Raw genomic sequence first — 23,989 nt, forward strand, 5'->3', positions numbered from 1 at the left:
CGTGTTCATGTGCCAGAAAGACAAGAGAAATACTTTTTAAAAGAGACAAGAAACACGTGATTCTGACACTGCAGTCAGTTCAAAGCCAAACATATATCAATGAATGCATGAAAATGATCATTATGAATAATCATCATCAATTCACTTTTGCTGCGATTCCATATTGTCGATGACAAAATCAGGCCAAACTTTCAGATGATGTGCTTTTGACAGCAGAAATCTCTGGCTCATCTCGTGCTCTGACAGGTTTGGGGTTATTCTGCTCTATTCAGAAGAGCATGTGTTTAAACCTGACTGCATCTCCTGAAAATCACGTCTGCACCTCTGAACAATAACACAGAGGGAGTGTGTGTGTGTGTGTGTGTCAAACACACTGAAGCCTGTAGTTTCCCCCACATGTCTTTGATCGTTTGCTGCTACCATGCAGCGTTAATACAGGCTTGACATTTTCCCCAGGTCAATTAGAGATAATTAGTCTGAGAACCTATGAGCACACACACACACACACACACGGCGTCTGAGCTAAAGTTGTTCGTTTTTGTGTGTTTGACAGGGAAGATTAGCTGGAGACTGGAGACAAACAACATTTAACATCTGATTGGTCGATGCTAGGGAGGTTCGAGTGGTTTAACGTACACAGTGTTTGTAACATTAAAGTGATAGTTCACCCAAAAATGAAAATGCTGTCAGTAATTACTCGCCCTCATGTTGTTCCAACCCCGTAAGACTTTCGTTCATCTTCGCAACACAAATGAAGATATTTTTTGATTATTTTTGATAGTCCACGAGGCTACAGTGGCTCAATCTTAAGTTTATCAAGCGACGAGAATACTTTTTGTGCGCAAAAAAACCCAAACCTTTATTCAACTATTCGTTTTCTTCTCTGTGGGCCTCGAGTGAGTTCACGTAGTGTAAAGGCCCTTGCACACTGAGTCCGAAAATTTCGTATATGCGTTTTTTCGTATTCGTGATTCGGTGGCTCTGAAATGTCAAAACACCATTCAAAATACTTGCTACGGATGCGAAAAACGCAGAAAATCGAACCCGATCCGAATTTTTTTATGACGGATGAAAGTTTCGGGGGCAGTGTGCAAGCGTGATTGACATAACGTGAGGTCGTATTTATTTTTTTAACGTGCGAAAATTTCGGACGTGAATTAACAGCGCAGCGCTATACGTCAGAACGCAGGCTCCTATTGGCCGACGCTGGTCATGAGTGTGATGCTGGCCAATAGTGAGCCTACGCTCTGACGTCTTCTACGTTCAAAAATAAAAAGCTAATATTTATAAATACTATATAATACTGAAATAATTATTTAATTAATAAAATAAAATAAAGAAAAATATAAATACAACAAAAAAGGACAAATGACAAAAAGCAAAACAAAATTACTTAAAGTTAAACTAAAATCAAAATGACAACTGAAAATGTTAAAATAAAAGCTAATAAATACTGATGTAAATAGTTAGAATTTTAAATGCGTTTTAAAGTCCCCTATAGTCAATCATTTTATCCCTTAACTCATCCTTTTCCTTGAAAAAAAATTACTTCATGCCTTAAAATAGCTTGAATGTAACACTTTTGCCTCATTTATATGAATATGCAAATGAGCCCCGCCTCCACTCACCCACTCAGCTCAGAGATCCACTGGTTGACGATCACACGTTGATCTGATTGGTTACAAGGTAGTTTGTGACGTCAGAAACACCAGCGATTTCAAACCGTGTTTTTGAGACTGTCTTTGGTTCACTGCAGTTTTAAGGAGAAAATACTCAGCAATGATGATGACTTGTTAATTTGCGCATGGTTTGTCTTAAAACATATTGAAAACAGCACATATAAACAACATTAAAAGCTAGATTTTCACCACAGGGGGACTTTAATGAAACTCTCCACCTCAAGTACTGAGAGAGTTAGAAATTTAGAGGTGAACACCAACAGGGATTTATTGGCACAGAGGTGAACACCAACAGGCGAGGGATGGAGTCATGGAGAATATACCAAATATAGCAAAACAACCACAAACTTAAAGTGCCTTAAAGAGATAGTTCACCCCAAAATTAAAAATCTGTTCCTGCACTGTTTAAAGAACTGTTTTTGTCCATACAATGAATGTCAATGGGGTCCAAAAACATTTTTGGGTGAACTTTCCTTTTATTATCGTTTAAGTTATCGTGAACTTTAAGAACATCTTTATTGGACCCATTTTATATTTTACAACAGGGTGAAGAGTCCAAAATCCAGATTCTGAAAGAGTTTGTTTCAGGGATAAGAAATGTTAGTAAGTTAGTGTAGATTCACAGCAGTGTTATTTTATTATCATTGATATACTATTAAAGTACTTATTAATATTTTTTTGATTTTTTAATTTTCTGTTAATTTTAGTTAAAAATAAATAAATTTAGTTTTGTGTTTTTGTCATTGCTACTAGTTTATTTTATTTTATTAAGCTTTAACTATTTCAGTTGAATGAAAACTAAAAAAATTAGCCTTTGCAAATAGCTGAATTCAAATAAGTTTCTTTTATTTCAATGTTTATCGTATTTCAAGTAATTTTGGGTTTAGTTCTAGTTAATGATAATTACACTGTTTCACAGAATAAAGAAAGTTATACAGGTTTGGATTGACATTAGGATGAGCAAATGATGACATAATAATCATTTTTGGGTGAACTCTTGCTTTAAATATGTACACACTGTCAGTGAAGCTCCTTTATTCTATACATATCTAACATAATCCAGTTGCAGTCATACATTAAAGCCGTTTAATATCGCGTGTAAACCTCACAGCGGGAAACATCACATGTATATCATTATATCGGTTTAATTAGGATTAATTATAACTTTAAAACAACATTACAGGCGTTTACATGATGCTTTACACATGATTACAGTCATTTAAGCATCCAGGACAATGACTCTGAATAGGTGAATGGATGTGGGTGTGTGTCAGATGGTACATCTGTGCGTGTGTGTGCCTGTACTGTCCTCAAACGGAGGGCAGTTCCCACAGTCTGTGTGTGTGTGGCCAGAGGTTGACTGAAAGGTTACAATCTCCTGCGGTCAAACATGAGATGAGACTCAAGTGAACGCAAAGAGACAATATGACCTTGACGTTACACTTTTAAAAGAGAATGCTTCTTTAGATCCACACCGTCGCAAAGAACTGTTTTATGCTCAAATTAAGTTTTGTTTTTTAAATCTGTACTGTCAAAACATTATTTCAAATCACCATATTAAGTTTCTCGAGCTCAAAAATCAAACTCATTTTCGACACTTGATATCCTTCGTAAAATCTCAATAAACTTTAACTTTCAAATTGTCACTGGTTTCCTACCAATCATGTCTTTTTAATGTAAATCAAAGCCAACAAGGTATTATGTATAGGGGTAAAAAGACCATGTAGGGGTATATATAAAAAGAGTTCTATTTAGTACTAGCACTGTTCTTCTGCTCCTCTTAAAGGGATACTCTACTGGTTTTTTATATTAAACTATGTTATTCCCTTAACTAAGACGAGTTGATGCATACCTCTCTCGTCTCAGTGCGTGCACTACATCGCTGTCTTGCGGAGAAACTTTGTTAGATCTTATCTCAGCCCTGTTCATTCAATACGTGCCCAGAAGAGAAGCGAGCAAACACCTCCACGTTTTCCCTATTTAAATACAGTTACACGAGTAGTGTAACCTGACCTAGGACGGTGACACAAAATAAAACGTTGCACTTTTCTAAGCGTGTAAAATGGATAACTAAATTGTATGGCAGAATACCATAGAGACGAGAGAGGTATGTATCAACTCGTCTTAGTTAAGGGAATAACATAGTTTAATATGAAAAACCAGTAGAGTATCCCTTTAAAGTCCCTCTGTAGTCAATAAATGTATCCCTTAAAACTCATATTTGATCACCAAAATTACATATTTAAACGTTTTTTTCTTGAAAAAAAATTCATCGTGCGTTAAAGGAGCATTGCGGAAGTTCTGAAATTTATAACCGTTACTGACACCAGTGGCCGTTAGAGAAACTGCAGCCAGTCTCATGCTCGGTCTCAGTGCGCACGCTCGTTGGCCGCACTAGATAAGGCTTTTTTTTTTTTTTTACTTACGAGGAGTGTCCGTGGGTATCTGGATTGTGCTGGAGGCTGGTCGCTTCTTTCCGTGCGCAGCAGAGTCCATTTGAAACACTACTGCTAGCGATTGCCGCTGCTTATGGCTGCCGTACAGATGTAAGCCCAAGTAGACAAGAACGCGCATGACGACACATTCGGACCCGAGTCCTCCACACACAACTGAGCCTACAGGCTGATAGAGGCAACCGTGGTGGACAGTCAAGGTGTCATTCTTTCTATTACATTAAGGTTGTACATAAATGTACAAATGAAGACTCTGGGCCCTATTTTAACGATCTGAAACGCAAGTATCAAGCGCGAAGCGCAAGTAACTTTGTGGGCGGGTCTTGGGCGCTGTTGCTATTTTACCGGCGGGATAAATGACTCTTGCGCCCGACGCAAGTTAAAAAGGGGTTGGTCTGAAATAGCTTCATTATTCATAGGTGTGGTTTGGGTGTAACGTGAAATAAACCAATCAGAGCGTAATCCAACATACCCTTTAAGAGCAGGTGCGCATGTTGCATTGCGGATTGCTATTATAACGCCGGATTTACCAGGCGTGCGCCAGGAGCGGTTCACAGCCGAGGAGACCGACGTTCTTGTCAGGGCAGTGAAAGACAGAGAAGTGACGTTGTATGGGGATGGGAGAAACCCACCCAAATCAGCGTCAGTTAAACAGGCGTGGGAGGAAAAAAATAAAAAAATTTACAGCTTCATGGACAACACAATGATTCCCCTAATATTTTTCCTTGTTATAATGTATGATTTGCAAAAATAAAAACTGCTGCATCTGTGTTGATGAGAGAATCAAAGTGTATGCGCGTTGTGCACCCGCTACATTATGGCCAAGCATGCGCCCTTAAAATAGCATTATGAACAACGCGCCACTGACTTTAGACTAGGTTTTTTCTGGTCAGTGCCAGTGGCGGAATTGTTTTCTGGAACTGCAAAATAGCACTAGGGAATGTTTGCGCTGGAACACGCCTCCTTTTTGCGCCGACCCGCCCAGGGAGCGCAAGTTCATTTCCTAGTTACCGACGTGTGTCTGTGGAGGGAAAAGTCCGCTTTGCGCGGGTGCAAAATAGGAATGATACATGCGTCAGTGTACAAAGTCATTTGCGCCGGGTGCAAGATAGGGCCCTCTACCTTAAAGATTTTTTTAAGTAAAAAGCTACACATAGCCCCTTTAAAATAGCTTGAATGTAACTCTACTCCCTTGCCTCATTTAGTATATGCGGTTCTATGAATATGCAAATGAGCCCCGCCTCCACTCACTCACTCACCTCAGAGATCCACTGGTTGACGATCACACGTTGATCTGATTGGTTACAAGGTCGTTTGTGACGTCAGAAACACCAGCGATTTCAAACCGTGTTTTTGAGACTGTCTTTGGTTCACTGCAGTTTTAAGGAGAAAATACTCAGCAATGATGATGACTTATGCACACGGTTTGTCTTAAAGCATATTAAAAACAGCACATAGACATATAAACAACATTAAAAACTTGATTTTCACCACAGGGGGACTTTAAATGTTAAGGTTCTAAAAATGGAAGAACCATGCCAGTGAACCGGTCTTAAAAGAAGGATTTTTATCTTAGTGTGAAGAACATTTTTATCATCTAAAGAACTTTTTCTATTACAAAGAACCTTTTGTGGAATAGAAGAATTCCATGGGTGTTAAAAGTTCTTAATGGAAGCATCAATGCCAATAAAGACCGTTTAGCATCATTACAAGCCAAAGTTTGGAACCATTTTCCCGAAGAGTGTCGTGTACTAGCAGACATTTTGGCATTCATTAGGATTCATTGTGCAGTTGTAGTTCAGAGGGATCTGGTGATTATGGTGTCATGATGTTTTATGTTAATGCTTGCAGTGAAGACAATATCACTGATTACGATTAGAATGGGAGTGTTTTAGTTTTGTTGAGTCACATATTTGTTGCAGTGTAGACGTAGTACACACACTCCGAATAGGTTGGTGTGTGTTCAGCTGAAGGTTTGCTCCATTGCTAAACTGCTGGCAATAATTTGACATGCCATATGCCATTTAACAAGACAAACGCAGAGTGTGTGAAGGGAGAATGGACGGAAAACAGGATGAAGAGAGAGAGAGATCAGGAAAGGAAAGGAATGAAGGATGAATAGAGCAGAGTAATGAGTGGGGCGGATTAGATGAGTAATGAAGCTCTAATCAAAGCCCTACTCTCTCTCTCTCACTAGTAATTGTTTATACTGTAACTTCTCAGGTTTTCTTTACTCTTGATGGGGGCACTCATGTTACGCAGTACATTTGAACATTCCAGGTGTTTCTTCATTGTTTTCTAATATTATAATATAAATATATAATTAACGAAGTTCAAGTGTTAAGGCCTTTAAACACATGCATAAAAAGGTATTATATTTTACTTTGCAAGTCTGCAATTTAGATCAGAGATGGAACAGACCATTCACAGCCAATACAAGTCATAAGGAAATATATGTTTATAGTATCCGTATAGATCTCCATAAAAGTTAGCATGCTTCTTTAGAACCATATGTTGCTTTGCTCGCCGACACCTAATGTCGTGAGTTTGTTTAGGAATGATAGGCTTTGGGTACACTTGGTCACACCCATTTTCTAGATGACCTCGCTATAGCTATCCAAATGCCAAAGTTCAACTTTTTTTGATAATAATTGACCGTGAGAGTCCAGAGAATTGTGCTGCAGTGGTTTTATTGAGGTTGAGCGAAAAAACCTCGGATTATTTTGCAAAAGAAGGTTTTTCATATAATCTCCAATATTTAACGAATGATTCAATTGACAGTGGTGGTCCCAGAGGCAAAGTTGTTCAGAGTGAGGCGTTCTGTCATACGGTATGTATATATTGTGCATGAGTGACAAATTGCATAATAAACAATCATTTACGAACATGAAAAATGCAATAGCACCCCCGGTGGCCGATTTCTTTCACATTTCTCACAGGCCTCTAGGGCCGTGAGTCAAACAGGCCCACCGATATCGTTCCGATCGCCCTATGTTAACCTTGTCTAATAGGTCCTCAGATTTCATTGGCCGACGGCAGTGGTGTTTTTCCTGATACGTGAATGTCCTTCTAGACAATCCCGGCACCTTGGACAAAGACGTGTGCCAGTTTTCAAGTCAATCGGACTAGCGGTTGCATAGTTATTGTTTATATAGTTAAAAAAAAAAAATCCTTCATTTTATAGCGCCACCAAGTGGCAAGTCGCCGTGTCCTTTTTCACACGACCACAGGATGACCCCATACATAAGTGTACCAAGTTTGGTGAAATTATCTCATTTTGTTCGAGAGGAAAGCCGTTTTAGTAAAGGTGGCCACGCCCACTTTCCAACGTTGGGGTAATTATTCACATTCCACAACACAATTATATTCTTTTGAAGGACTAATGGAAGCAACAGAAGGCTAAGTATTAGTTAACTGAGCAAACATCTTACGGTCAAATGTTTTACATTACAATAAATGAAACTTGGTTTAATACTTTGTGATATAATACAGTTATATTCATATATTTATAAGTGTGATTGAAGTTTTCAGAGCGCTGCAGCTCACTGGTGCTCCTGGTTTGATGAATATTATAGCTTCCATGGTAACAGCCAACATAACATTAGCTACTGATGCTTCACAGATAGAAACACACCACGGCTGCGGTGTGTGTGTGCGTGTGAGTGTGTGTGTGTGTGTGTGTGAGAGAGAGAAGTTGGAACAGAAGGAAATGAGGAATGAGAGTGAGACCACAGACCCCCTCAAACCAGGCAGTGGGGTGGTCTGTCTGGAATCTCTCTCTCTCACACACACACACACACACACACACACACACACACACACACACACACACACACACACACACACACACACACACACACACACACACACACACACACACACACACACACACACACACACACACACACACACACACACACACACACACACACACACACAATCTCTGACCACACTCTTAGACAAACTTTGGTAATTAAGTGTGTTACTGATGAAATCTTAAATCAGAGTGGAAGACAGAGGGAAACACACACACACACACACACACACACACATACACACACACGCACACACACCTTTAATGTCTTTGCTGTAAAGTTGAGGTGTGTAATCTTTGCATTGCATCAGTGTAAGTTTAAGGCTCACTTCTCCCATTGGCCATTGGTCAGTCAAACAGAAAGCCATATTAAACTGGAAATAATTTGCACATCTAAAAGATCCCACACTTAACTATTCATTTATATGAGATCCCAGCTAACAAGGAACATCCTCAGAACTTCAGTTAACTTTGTGGCAAGGTTCTCTCAAATCTATGAACAATATAGTTAATAATAAGTTTGTTCAGAGTGTTCTGGACTTTAAAAACATTCTCAAAACGTTAGCAAAAAATAAATCAAATCACTTTATTGCCACAGTGTTATTTATACATCTTTCACGAAACGTTTTATTTCTGAAATGTTTTAGTTGGACAGTCATCTGACATTTATAAAATGTCACTACTTGTTTCAGAATGTTCAGAGAACATTTAAAAGTAACGTTCCCATAAATGCTGCACAAATGATCGAAAGGAATGTTCCCTTAAAATTCACATAATAAAATAAATAAATAAATAAATAAATAGTTCTGAGAAAAACGTTTTCATAACTTAATGGTAACGTTAGAGAAATGTTCTTAGAACATATTTGTGTTAGCTGCGATGCTTATGAATGTTCACATTCATTCTTAAAAATAAACATTCTATTTAGAACCAAAAATCCTTTAACAATCTAAGAACCTTTTCAAGTTCCACAAAGAACATTTTATCCTCTAGTTCTTTAGAAGAGCATCTATGTACTGGTTAAATGGGTCATATATCTTACATATTTTATAATATTATTTTTTCTTTGAGGTTGTTTTTCAGTACCACTTTGATCTTTACATTTTTTTTTTTTGCTGCTGTGCCTTTAAGAGCTCTATCTAAACTGCTTTACAGAAAGACCTTTTGACCCTTTATAATTGCTTTACTAAAATATGCTATATTTGGGACAGTATTTGGTGGTTATTTCAATGCAAACCTGCACTCTTGAGTTTACATGCGCTCATAGCTCTCAGACATCAGTTCTCAATAATACTGCTACACTGTGTGTTCAAGATTTCACACTTTCTTATTTAGTTTGGCCTTCACAAGCCTTTCAGCAGGTGAGAGGCAGATATATTCAATCTGGTGACCTGCACTGTGGTTCATATATACACTGCGCAAGGTGAGAAAATAAAAAATCCTTTCGTGAATCGATGTGTGGTGTGATTTATACGAGCTGACTTATGCAAACACTTCCAAATGAGTTTAGTATAACAAAGACTATAAACCACATTTTACAATAAAATCATTTAAAGCAACATATAAATCACTCTAAAGAGGTGGAAATGAAAAGTCACCCTCATGTCACTCCAAACCCATTTTCTTTGATCTGAGGAACACAAAAGATGTTTAACAATGACAATGAATGAGGACAGATTTGGTGTTAACCTACAAAAAGGCCGAAATCTGAATAAAATGATCATAAAAGTCTGTCAGTGCAAGTCCTATATTAATGTTGCCTGGGAACCGTCAACCGTTATGAACTATATTAGTATAAGAAAAAAATATGGCATTGTAGTTTTTGATAAACGCTGCCAGAAATTTAAAGGGGGTTTAAAAGACAATTAATATGATCTTTTAAATAGAATATTAAGAAATATAAAAAAATATATATATAATATTAAAGCCTAATATAAATATATTATATAATAAAAATAACAATATTACAAATTATTATCTTTTTAATAGAATATTAAGAAATATAACTGTTTTGATTGACACTATTAGTTGAGAACTGATTTGAGCTGAATAATGCCATTATGGCTTTAGCTGAGTTGCATTCATTTCATAATTGATAAACATTGCAACATTGACAGTTATTGAACTGAATTGAATCAACAGTGAATATTGAGCTGAAGAACAAGAACACAGTTGTCTTCTGTAGAGCTGCGTATAGCTGAAGTTGCTGCAACATTAACTGTTATTTTCCTGTTCATTACTGTAAAAATGCTTTGAAACAATCTGTAAAATAAAATTATTTGACAAATTCAGTCATTTTGGGCCACAATAATCCAGAATACATTGTGTAAGATTCTACTGGCACAGGCTACTGAAAGCATTTAACTAATGCAAGGAATTTGTGGGAATTTTAGGATCTCTCTCTCTCTCTCTCTCTCTCTCTCTCTCTCTCTCTCTCTCTCTCTCTCTCTCTCTCTCTCTCTCTCTCTCTCTCTCTCTCACACACACACACACACACACACACACACACACACACTAGGGGACAGAAAAGATTGTTCTGCCAAAGATGAGAGTGGAAGACTTTGCCCATGCCAGCAATGTCAGCCAGAATATCAGTGAGAGAGAGAGAGAGAGAGAGAGAGCATGATGGAAAGACTATAAACGAGAATGAGGATGTGCATGTCAAAAGAGGAGAGCGAGAAATTAGGTGTGTGCGTGTGTGTGTCAGCGTGCCGTGATGAATGCGTCTTTGTGGCTCACGTGGCGGGGCAGATTCGCTCGACCCGGGTGACCCCCGACCCACAGCGATGGGGAAGAGAACACTTGACCGCAGGATAGAGAGAGAGAGAGAGAGAGAGAGAGAGAGAGAGAGAGAGATGAATTACCATATCAATTACAGTCTGCTGTCAATCAAACACAGTTAAATGAGTGTCAGAACTGAGCCAAAAACACAGTCATCATAATCATCTTATCAATAGTATGATCACAAGCATGTGTATTTAGGCTGTCAGTGATCTATTTCATCGCAATGACCTCTCTTGGAAACCGTCATTTAAAATGGTGTAAGTTGAAAGGGAAAATCAACCCATTTTACCATGCTAATCCTTATTATTGACATCAAAATCACCAAAATCACTTTTGAGTGATACACTCATACAGAGTGTGTATGTGAACTTTTAGCGCAAAATATCCCACAGATAATTTTTTATAGCATGTTAAAATTGTCCGTTTTTGAGGGTGAGCAAAAAGGTGTCGTTTTGTGTGTGTCCCTTTAAATGCAAATGAGCTGCTGCTCACTTTCAAGAAGAGGGCGGAGCTTCAAGAGCTCGTGTGTGTTTACTGTGTTAGCAGCTCCCATTGCCTCGCGCAGACACGCACTAAAATGTCAGAAACTGTTCTGCCTTTTATGTTCAAACCGGACTCGGACAAAGATGGAGAGACTAAAGAAGAAGTGACAACATGTAGAAGCAACAGGACGTTTCTGAATGGTTAGTTGATGAATTTATGTTGCTGATGTGGAGTTAACTATCTTCAAGTCATTGATTAGCATATTCTGTCATGATAATCTAAAAATCGCTGGTGTGGGAACTGTTGTAAGATGCCTACAGAGTGACTTACTATAGCATTTGTGTTACATACTGTATTGCAATAAATGTGAAAAGACGAATGCGACAGCTTGAGCAGACTCACAAATGGAGATGGGTCTGTCTGCGGACTGCAAGAGAGGGGCGTAACTTGAAGTTGGGCGTAACTTGAAGTTGTCCAAATCACACCGAACCACGCGATATGTCAGAACGAGATGTAGGCTAGTTGGCAAGATGCACTGATAGATCAGTGGCAAGATGGAAGTTCGTTTAGAGACAACGGTAAGAATTTTTTCCACAGATAACCGTTTAAAATGAAATGTGTCCGTCATTTTCATACACATTTTGGTATTGTTTCTAGAGTTGATAATCTATTAAAACTTATCTGTACTCTTTTAAAGTTAAGTAAGCAACAGTTTTTTACGGTCTAATAAGTTAAAGGTTCTCTAAGCGATCCTGGGTGACGTCACTTCTTGTTGACGTTTAAAGTATTGTCAAACAAAACGGAGGCTAGCTAGACCCTCCCTCCTCCTCATCCGCACACTAACCCCCCAAACACCACCCCCACACCCTTCTTGTCGGTCATTGGCTGGAACAGTTTGTTATGTTTCGGGGAGCGGGTCGCCGCAGTTTGTTTTTGTTGCTGTTTGTGGAGCCTGGGCTGTCTACAGAGATCGCGTTTCTTTACAGTGTGTTCAGGGGACAGGCAGCCAGCGGTAAGTGAGGAGATGTTTGCTGTATGTGACAAAAAATGTTTTGGCCTAAAAAACGCACGACATCGCTTAGAGCACCTTTAATGTTGCCTTGTTGTAATGAGTTCCTTGTTAAAACATGTTTTAACGTTGCATGAACACCCTCCCATTTCGAACTTGAATTTAATGAGCTCGTAATTACGATTTCAGAAGTTATAAATATCTAATTTCTGATAGCACGTGAAGGCATGCCTTCATGGATCACTATTGGCGGGCAATAAGAAAAAAATAAGAAGCTAGCTAGCCCAATGAATCACTAAATTCGTCGTAACGTTGCCTTGGTACCCGTGTCGAACTAAAATGTAGAATAAAATTAGTTTAGCGTTAGATGTACGTTAAGGAAATAATATCAGTTGGTTGTTTGAACTGATGTTTAACGTGTTCTTTATTAATTAAAGTTAAGGGTAAACATTAGGGTAATTTGGGAGCCCAATCTGTAACATTCAACGTGTAGGCCTAACGTTATTTCCCCCCACATCGCTGCATTCAGAATAATGCAAGATTTTTAGTTGTCCATTTATCTATGTCTGGGCCTAAGTTGTGATTCAAGTCAAGGTTCTAGTGCTAAAATTATTTTAATCATAATATAATCTACACTAGACTAATGCTTTTTGTTTTAGGCAATAAGTGTTTCTTTTAATTGCTAAAAAAAATTATTGTGGAGGCACACCACTAATAAAATTAATACCGAAGACACACTGCTACCAGAAAATTTCGTATTAAAAAAATAAAAAAATGCAAACATGTTTTACACATACTACTTTTGTCATCAGGTGTGGTAAACTGGAACTCCTTTTCAGAGGACCATAGAAGGATCTACAGAGTTCCCTATGGTCTCCCGTTGCATTCTATGCAATGACCTGTACAAAGACTGTGAAGGATACTGGGGATGTGGACGAAGAGGAAACCTGTGAAAATGACTTTGCAGGATACTGCAGCATGGACTGTTTTTTTGCGGCTGGAGGCACGGTCTGATTTTTCAGAAGTTCAGAACTTATAGGTTGTGTTTGCATAAACCCTTGTTGTCCTTCAATAAAAGTTTTTGTGATGACTGTGCTTGTAGTTAATTTGTCTCAAAGTATCATGACATGTTTGACAGCGGTGCATTTAACTGTTAATTAGTGTTGTCAAAAATTAATTGTCAGCACATCAGGCATACAATACGACATGGAAATATGTTTAAAAATATTTATTTAAAAAAAACAATACATTGCAGTATGGTTTCTAGCAATACATTATCAATACATTGGTGCTAATGCAGATTGCAACTTGCTTTGCTGTATACAGACAAAACAAGAATTTTGAAGATATCATCTCAGAGGTTTTTGTTATGTTAAACTCCTGCGAGAGCATATGAAACTGTTCTGGAGGTAATTAACTGTTCTCGTTTATGTTAAACTCGTGCGAGAGCAAATGGAACTGTTCTCGCGGTAATTTGGAAGTAGGCGTAACTTGAAGGGGCGTGACAAAGTGGGCGTGACTAAACGTGGGCGTAACTTGAAGGGGCGTAACTTGAAGTCTTGCTGACTGCAGACAGATACTATTGGACAAATGTGCTCGACTACAACAACTCTTCCTCTTCTCAAGGCGTTTGTTGCTTGCCTGTTCCCGGGGGCGGGGTTTATGTAAATTTTAGGGTTAGTGATGTCACTAACCCGGGAGGAAGCTTGTGTAGTCCCTATCAGTCGCTTGATGTAGACCTTAAAAAAACAATTTCTGGAAAAGGAAATATCTCCCTTTGCGTTGAACTTTGAGCCTCGTGAATTTGCAGATGTTGTCTATGCTCAAACAGCAACATTACACTATAACTAAAGTTAGAAAGTGAAATCATAATCAACCACCTCTTTAATAAATGATTATATTGTGTTTGGCATGATAATGGATATGACAATGTTGATATGCTGTTGGTTATTGCTGCTGGTGTTTAGGGCTGCACGATTAATCGCAATTTCCATGTAATCGCACTTTAAACCGATTTGGCTTATCGCGATTTTGAAATCGCAAAGGCTGCGATTGTTTTTTATGCGCAGATTGTCATTGATGTATCAGTGTTGCCAGATTGGAAATATCCAAGTATCGTACCAGAAGCTCAAAATTATCGTATTTGGAAGAAAATGATCGTACACGAGGGACGAGTCAAACGGACAGAAAACAGCTTAGACAAGTGAGGTTGACTGGATTGTTGACGGGTGGGGGGGTTCATGACGCAGGGTCTCTCGCTCTCCCTCTCTACCGTGCTCTCTCACCTTCACTTTCTCCTCACAATCATGACGTAGATCCACAGTAGATCAATGAGTATTAACCGAGAAATGACCTCCGATTGAAGTGTCACAAAATTCTGAAATTATCGTACATTATGGGATTTTTTTAATTATTGATCGTACATCGTACAGAGGTCAAAATTATCGTACATATAGAATAATTATCGTACATCTGGCAACACTGTACGGCTCTTAAACGCTGCTCCATCAGAAAGCTTTGTGAGTTTGAGTCACTTATAGTGTGCATTTGAAAAAGCAACACACATCAAACATCTTTTTAAACATGAGAATCATTTATGAACCTCCTGTCCAACAAAAGACAACATTTAATAGCATGCTTTACTCCAAACTCACTTCATAACGACAGTTGAGCATCCTTCTGTTAGATGATGTGGCTTCTTACACAGAATAAGGCAGTCGTGTATTTATAAGTCATGTTTAATCAACAATCAAAGTGTTTAAATCTTCTGTTTATTCAGCTACAGCGATGATGCCCGATAGGGATTTCCTGGAATGATGCGTGTTATTGTACTTCTGTGGCGGGCGGGGCATATTTGGCGTGTCTGCGTGAGAGCGCCCTCTGGCGTTCAGATGAAGCAGCATTTACCGTCCAGCCGCACTGCGTAAAAAAAAACATCGCAAATCGCGTTGCGGTATCGTTGCAATTAATCGTGCAGCCCTAATGCTGTTATTGCTGCTGTTATTGCTCTTGCTGCTGTTGGTTATTGCTGCTGCTATTGCTGATGCTGCTGTTATTGCTGCTGCTGCTGTTGGTTATTGCTGCTGCTATTGCTGATGCTGCTGTTATTGCTCTTGCTGCTGTTGGTTATTGCTGCTGCTGTTGGTTATTGCTTCTGCTGCTGTTATTGCTGCTGCTGTTATTGCTCTTGCTGCTGTTGGTTATTGCTTCTGCTGCTGTTATTGCTGCTGCTGTTATTGCTGCTGCTGCTGTTGGTTATTGCTGCTGCTGTTGGTTATTGCTGCTGCTGTTGGTTATTGGTTCTGCTGCTGTTATTGCTGCTGCTGTTATTGCTCTTGCTGCTGTTGGTTATTGCTGCTGCTGTTGGTTATTGCTGCTGCTGTTATTGCTGCTGCTATTGCTGCTGTTGGTTATTGCTGCTGCTGCTGTTGGTTATTGCTGCTGCTCTTGCTGCTGTTGGTTATTGCTGCTGTTGCTTTTATTGCTCTTGCTGCTGTTGGTTATTGCTGCTGTTAATGCTGCTGTCTTTGGTTATTTCTGCTCCTGTTAATATCTTGCTTCTGCTGCTGCTGTTATGGCTGCTGCTGTTGGTTATTGCTGCTGTTATGGCTGCTACTGTTGGTTACTGCTGCTGCTGCTGCTATTGTTATTTCTGCTGCTGCTGTTAGTTATTGCTGCTGGTATTGCTGCTGTTGTTATTTCTGCTGCTGCTGGTTATTGCTTCTGCTGCTGCCGTTATTGTTCATATTATTGACATCAAAATCACCCAAATCACTTTTGAGTGATACACTCACACAGAGTGTGTATGTGAACTTGTTGCTGCTGCTGTTGGTTATTGCTACTGCTGTTGTTGCTGCTGTTGGTTATTGCTGCTGCTGTTATGGCTGCTGTTGGTTATTGCTACTGCTGTTGTTGCTGCTGCTGTTATGGCTGCTGTTGGTTATTGCTACTGCTGTTGTTGCTGCTGTTGGTTATTGCTGCTGCTGCTAATATTTTGCTGCTGCAGATATTGCTGCTGCTGCTAATATTTTGCTGCTGCTGATATTGCTGCTGCTGCTAATATTTTGCTGCTGCTGCTGTTATGGCTGCTGTTGGTTATTGCTACTGCTGCTGTTATTGCTGCTGCTGCCATTATTGTTGCTGCTGCTGGTTATTGCTGCTGCAGAGCAAGTACGGTACTAACTATTGCTTCTGCTAATACATACACAGACACACTGCTGTAAACAAGTAAGACATGCTGCGGCTGCACATATAAAATACATGAAATAACTCCTTTGCAGATCTATACAGGTGGAGCTGGGGAGGTTTCTGAAAGCGCACTGCAAATGCTACAGCAAATGCTGACCCAAGTATTTGAAGGTTGAGCAGCGAGCTCATTGGCTGCTGATACAGCAAGAATCAATCAGCTGTGGCCTATAGAGAATGATGAGAAATAATAATAATTATTTTTGACCACAGAATGTTATGATTAAACCAATCAGAATTAAGTATTCCAGACAGGCGAATAATAAAATAATAAGAGGAATGACAATTTACACATTCACACCATCAGACAAAAAAGTACAGAAATAGACAAGGTTTATATGACCAGAACTGATCCTGAAGAAATACAACAATGTCTGGCAGCTGAAGAGAGAGAGAGTGATGATAATAGTGACCACACAAGGGAATGTGGTGGGTGAGGAGATGGAGAAATGAAATATCTGCTCATGTAAACGGTTGTTTTCTACGTCTGTCTGTCTATTCCAGCAGTGATGGCGTCAGTCCTGAGCCTGTTTGTGTCTCACATTCTCAATAGTGTATTGTGGAGAGAGGGAGTGGGAGAGGGAGAGGGAGAGGGAGAGGGAGAGAGGGAGAGAGGGAGAGAGAGAGAGGGTTCTGGCTCCAGTCAGCCTTCATTCACAATTAAACACACACACACACTCACACAATCTGCCCTGGCCCAGAAACATACTCCACAAAATATGCAGACAGATCCAAATGCCGCTTATCCAATCACATTTCAGAGCAGGAGATGTTTGTTTTATGAAGAATGTTTTGGAACACAGACTGTATCCCACAATGCAATGCGATCAATTCAACCTCTCATTTCCATGTGATGCAAGAGCTAAAAGAATTTCTGATTGAAGTTAAGACATTTTACACAAAATTGTATTAAAAAGTATGCAAAAAGGTTTTAATCATGTAATAATGAACATTTCATAGAGATTTAATTCAGCAAATGGCTTACATTTTTTATCTCAGATTTAAACACTTAAAGTATATTATTATTATTATTAAATTAAGATAAAAATACAATAAAATAAAATATTAATTATTTTTTTATTTTAATCTAAAATAATAATTGATTAATATAACCCAAAAATATAAAATATAAATCCTTTTTATTCAATTTATTATATCAGATTTAAATACTAAAAGTATAAACACATATAATAATTAAGATAATTTATTTTAATATGAAATAAAATAATAATAATAAAATAACAATACTTATATATTAAAACGCTTTTTTTTTTCAAATTAATAATAATGTAAATAATTTATTTTAATATAAAACAAACAACAACAAAAAATTTAAATAATTTAATATTTAAATCTGAGAAAATAACTTGAAGCCACTGGCTGATTTGAACATGCATCGTGATGAGGTCATATGGCAATATTACAGCAAACTACAGTTTGAAAATTCTGCATGCTGACATCTTTTCACCGACTTAGTAAAATGTGTAAGAAAAACAAAGTAGTGGTATACAGTATATATTGTAAAGTACACTATTCCACACACTAGCTGTAAATAGGTGATGAACAGCGTTTTGAAAGGATAAAAAAACTTTGAGACAGTTTAAGTTAAAGTGATGTTGAAGGCTGATGCTGTTTCCTCATATCAGTCTGTCAGACAGACAGAACACACACACACACACTGAGTGGGAAATGTGAACAGCGGTATGCTGACAGCGCTCACCGCCACGCTGTTTCTAGGAGACAGGAAGCTGTTATTCACAGCATGTCAATTCATGCGGTCACACTCCTGCCTGCATCACATTCACACGGCATGAGTGTGTGTGTGTGTGTGTGTGAAGAAGCCAGACAGAAATGATTAAATGATTATTCTGGATTTTTTCCACCCATTATCATATCAGATATAATTGAGAGTTGAGTTTAATTAAAAAAGTTAAAGGGATAGTTCACACAAAAACACACATTACTCGCCCTCATGTCGTTCCAACCCCGTAAGACTTTCGTTCATATTTGGGACACAAATGAAGATATTTTTGATTAAATCTGAGAGCTGGATCACTCCTCCATAGGCTTCTATTGTAATTGAAACCTGCCGGCCCAGAAAGTTATTAAAGACATGTTAAAATAGTCCAAGTGACTACAGTGGCTCAACCTTAAAGGGGGGGTGAAACACTCAGTAATCTTGAGTACCTATAGAGTAGTATTGCATCCTTCATATCTCCAATAAGTCTTTAGTTTATTATATTTATAAAAGAAAGATAGGCTGTACCGAGTCTTTCCAGAAAAAAACGAGCGGGTGGAGGCGTGCCGTGTGGGCGGAGCTAAATAATCATGAGCGCGCGAAGCTTTTGCGTTGAGAGCGTCTGGAAGCTGTGACATCCCAAACCATACCATGGCTAACAATCAGATTCAGCCATACATTTTTGATCCCGAATCAGATCCGAGGCTGAAATTGAAGACGAACAGCAGCAGCAACGACTACAGCAGGACGTCTCTATGTGGTGTGACTGTGTACTGGAACTGTATAAAACTTAGATTTGCTTAGCGGTTTTTGTAAATGACTAATTTTCACTTTATGTCGTCGTATTTTCTTTTTCTTTTCTTTCAAGGTGTAGTGGAGATAGCGTGCTTGGGTGCGGCCGCCCTAGGGCCCCTTGCCAATTAGGGGCCCCTCAAACACCGCCGATCTTGCGTCACTGGACAGGAACGGGGCCCTCGCCAGCAGTGATGCCGGTAACTTTTTTCAGTAATGAGTAATTTAACGCCTTACTATTTCCAAACGAGTGATCAGATTAAAAGTACTTATCCAAGTTACTGTGCGTTACTATTTTTGTCATTTTCTTTAGTAGAAATGATGGCAGATATGCGATATGAAACCGAAATGTGTGTGAAAAGGCAGAATCGTGACACACCCCTTCCAACTCCCAGAGTTATCCTTCCCGTCCAGATCCAATGCTACCACATCTTTAAATTACTAATAGTATTATTTGAAGTTAACATTATAAAATACGTAGACCTACACCACAAAACTAGTTGAGGATAATTTCTTTAAAATTGGGCAATTCCAGTGTTATGGACGTGACATTTGAGGTAAAAAAAACTTGAAATGTAAATTCTCAGAAAATGCATTTAATACCAATATATTGAAACGTCTGTTTATCCATACTCCTTAATAAAGGAGTCCAGACTCCAGACATTAGAAAAATATCAGTCTAGTCCACACATGCGTTTTATATTTAATATGAGGGAAATACACATCCGTAACGGACGTGACACAAAAAAAACTTTAACTTTTAAGTGTCAAAAGTACAAAAAGTAATACTACCCACCGGATGAAGAAGGGTTGGCTCTCCACAGAACAAAATATTCATTTGGTCTTATTTTTCGTGTTCGCATTTATGAGGGAAAAACAATGTTACGTGACAGTTCCCCGTTACGGACGTGAGCGCTCTGAAAGCGGCACTGAAAGACTGCTTTAAAACTTTCACAGAGACATCAAACATAAAGTACAAAGCCATTCATTTAGGCGAATTTCGTTTTGTATTAATTGTATCTTAATTTGAATCAATGTTTCATCAACCAATTGTCTGGATTTAATAAATAAGAAGTAAATATAGCAGACAATAGATAATCACGACACGGAGGCGCCGGCGCGTGAACTGGAGCTCGTCTCATTAATGAACCGAGACACAGCGTATAAGGTAGCCTACTTGCCTCACACACCTGAGAAATATATCTATAGAAAGCTCGAAATGTGTACTTTTACAGAACAATTCAAAACCAAAGAAAACAGACTGTTCTCTGAAAAGAACGAGATAGCCTTTGTGTTTTACTTTTATTTAACATATAAGCTTACTTGGCTCAACAAGTGACACATTATTACATATGCATTCATCAGATATTTTACGGTTTTAATTTTAAAATGACTTGGTAGCAGAGGGCCCCATGATGAAGCTCCGCCCCCACTGTACTGAGAGTCTAGCTCCGCCCCTTGGTGTACATGTACTTTTTTAAAAGTAGAAATGATTTGAACTTGAGCGCAGTGTTTTTAGAACACCATGTCATGCGCGAATTATAACTTACAACATTTGTGTGTGTTTACTCGTGGTTTATGAGGACATGATTTGGTTTTACAATAAACAAACAGACACCTACAGTGGCCAGCTAAACAAATGTATTTAAAGACATTCTTGAACAAATCCTATGCCTGCCGCTGATTTCCGGTTGAAGCGCGTTGATGTGCGCGGTCTCGCTCTCCTCTGGTCGACGTGTGCGCGGGCGCGCTTTTCCGAGAGAAATGCTCATATAAGGAGTTCCACTCTTGTCTACGTCATTAGATCCACGATCGAGAAAAAACAGCCGAAACTTGTACCAACCCGGAAGTAAGATTTTCGGCACAGAAATTCTCCGTTATCCGTCCAAAATATTTTTTAAAAACTTTGGCCATGTTTAGCATGAGAATCCATCTCTTTAACACTGTAAAAAACTCTGAAAAAACTCTTTAAACGGTGGCGGGGAAAGAGTTAATGTCCACTGCAATGCTAATTTAGCCACTTGTCAGCAACCACCTTTTTTAAGACATGTAAAAGCTTTAAATAACCACGAGTGAGGTATTACTGGTGTGTTTTATGTCGTAGAATAAAACGTGAAAATATATTGAGCTTGTGTTCACCACAGGCCTGATTTCAGGCTTTTAACCAAAATCCCATTCAAAAATCCCACTGACTTCGGGACGAGGGAACCGGAAGTGCCCAAATGCAAACTTGTTTCCGGGTTTTGACCCACAAAACTACGGCATCGCTACAGCTCTCTATATACTAGACAAGATCAATTTAGAGTATGGTATGGGAATCTTCACAGTCTCCCACTGCGGGTGTCTGTCTTTATCTCCTGAAGAATGTGTGAGACGGAAAAAAACCTATTTTAACAAGTCTGTTAGTGAGAAACCCCAGAGGTGTGAAAACCTCTGATGAAGCCGTGTCTGAAACTGCAGTAAAAATAGAGAGGAAATATTTTCAGCATAGCACCATCTGAGTTAGATGTGTCCTGGTCGTCATCGCTGCGTCCACAATCGAATACTTCCCTATTATATAGTATGCGTTGCTGTTCTGTGTGTCTGTTAGGTGTTTCCTTACAGTCTGGCCTCAGATCTCCGTGACGGTCTGGTCTCTATAGATGGCTCAGGTCAATCCTTCACAATGCGCGCACTCAGCACTACAAAAAATGTATTTTATTATTTAGTAGTTTTGTCTTGTTTTCCAGTACAAAGATCTAAACATTCTTAAATCAAGATGCATTTACCTGAGACACAAAATGACTTAAGATAATAAGTCGTGTTTTTTTCTAAAAAAAATGTTTTCAAATTAAAAGGGAATTATTTTGCCCCTTTTTACAATGTAATATAAGTCTCAGGTGTCCCCAGAATGTGTCTGTGAAGTTTCAGCTTAAAATACCACTGATAATTTATTATACCATGTTGTAAATGTCCATTTTTGAGTGGAAGGAAAAACATGCTGTTTTCATGCATGTATCTTTAAATGCAAATTAGCTGCTGAGGCCCCGCCCACTTTCCAGAAGAGGGCGGAGCCTTTACAGCTCGTGCCTCAGGTACTCTGACAAAAACTAAAACATCTGTTTGGTTTTGATTATCATCTCTATCACGATCACGCTCATGTGACATTGCAGTTCATCATCATCATGAAAGTTTATTATCTGCATGCGTTTTAAAGCCATATCAGTCTAAACTTCTGATATATGGTTTTCTGAGCGCACACATCTGAAGCAGGAGATCAGAAAGCTGGATGTCAGACGGCGCGTCCCGTGAGCAGTGATGGGAATAACGGCGTTATAAATAACGCCGTTACTAACGGCATTACTTTTTCCAGTAACGAGTAATCTAATTGATTACTCTTCTCATCTTAATAACGCCGTTACCGTTACTGCCAAAAAATGCGGCGCGTTACTATAACTGATGAAGCTGGGTTTTTTTTTTTCATCAGACCAACTAGATCTCTGAGCGAGAGGCAAATACTTTTTTTACTGTTCTTCCTTGGTTAGTGGTAGGGATGGGCATTCGATTAAATTTTCTTAGTCGATCGTCGGGAGAATTAACGATCGACTATCGATTAATCATTAATATTTTTTATATATTAAAATTAATTATTTATTTAACTTTTTATAAATTAAAAATGCAATGAAAATACAAAAATACAGCGTGTTTTTCCTCGATTAGATCTTTATTACAAGATAATCAACTTGCGGCAGTTAAACTGGACATTCGGCTAAACTTGAAATATGCGCTGCGGTGCTCTAAAAAGCAACAAAACCTGCAGCTGCGAGTTGGCGTCCTCAAACAGAGACCCGATCGTTTGTTCCAAAATAATAATAAAAAAAATCATGTTAAACAATAACTTAACCAAAAACAAAATAATACTCAATGTAACTCAAAACTATCCAAGGTACGAAGTCGAGAAAGAGTGTGAGAGAGATTAGCCTACCTAGCAACAAATTAGGCTACTTAACAAAGCCTCAAAAAAAATATCTATTAACTCACATAAAACTTCTGCACCAGTCTACTGATTTTGGTTGAGAAAGATAAACATGTTGATGACATGGACTGGGCCTGGGGTCAGACGCGACCGCAACATGGTGACCGTCAAGCCTCGTTTATACTTTTGCCTGGCTCTGGAGCGTGAGTCTCCGCAAACGGACGAGGCGTTTATACTCCACGCGCTCGCCTGTAAAACGCCGAATACCGCAATGACGTCATTTTTGCCTCGCGCACCTTTGCTCGTGCTTGTGCGGACGCGTCGAGGTCGAGTGTAAACAAACTCTTCAGTCCAGCCGCCGAAAACACCCGCTCTGAGGGGACTGACGTTGCCGGGATGCACAGGTACCTCTGCGCTAACTTGACCAGCCCGGGAAACAACTTATTCCGTTCACTTTCCACCCGTCTGCAGTGGTGCAATCCAGCGGTTCATTGCTTCAAGGCTCACATTACGCAACGCAACCATATTAGTTTTATCGATAACAAATTAACATGATCGACGAAATTCTTAATGATCAATTATCGATCGTCGATTAATAATGCCCATCCCTAGTTAGTGGGCAGAGCACGAGACAAGCGCATAAATGCTGACGACTGAGGTAGAGTAAAATGTCATTGTAAGCCAATCAGAGGTAGAGTTGGGCGGGTGTTCGAAAGCACGCATAGTAGTAGGCATTCAGCACTTTTGACTCAGCTCACTGAAAAGAGCCGGCTCTTTTGGCTCACAAACGGCTCTTTAAATGACTTTGAGTCTGACTATAATATATATATATTTTTTTACATAATTATTTAATTTCTATAGGCTAAATTTGTAAAAATAGAGTCGGCTCTTCAGATATGCGAGCCAGCTCCCGACGTTCACCTAAAAGAGCCGGCTCTTAGAGTCGCCTCATTCGCGAACCGCGGACGACCCATCAAAAGCTCATTCGCGAACGAGTCGATCCATCATCACTAACGGCTAACGCTCATGAATTGCGA

Source organism: Rhinichthys klamathensis, unplaced genomic scaffold, assembly GCF_029890125.1.
Source record: "Rhinichthys klamathensis goyatoka isolate OS25496 unplaced genomic scaffold, OSU_Roscu_1.1 h1tg000245l_1, whole genome shotgun sequence".
NCBI lineage: Eukaryota > Metazoa > Chordata > Actinopteri > Cypriniformes > Leuciscidae > Rhinichthys > Rhinichthys klamathensis.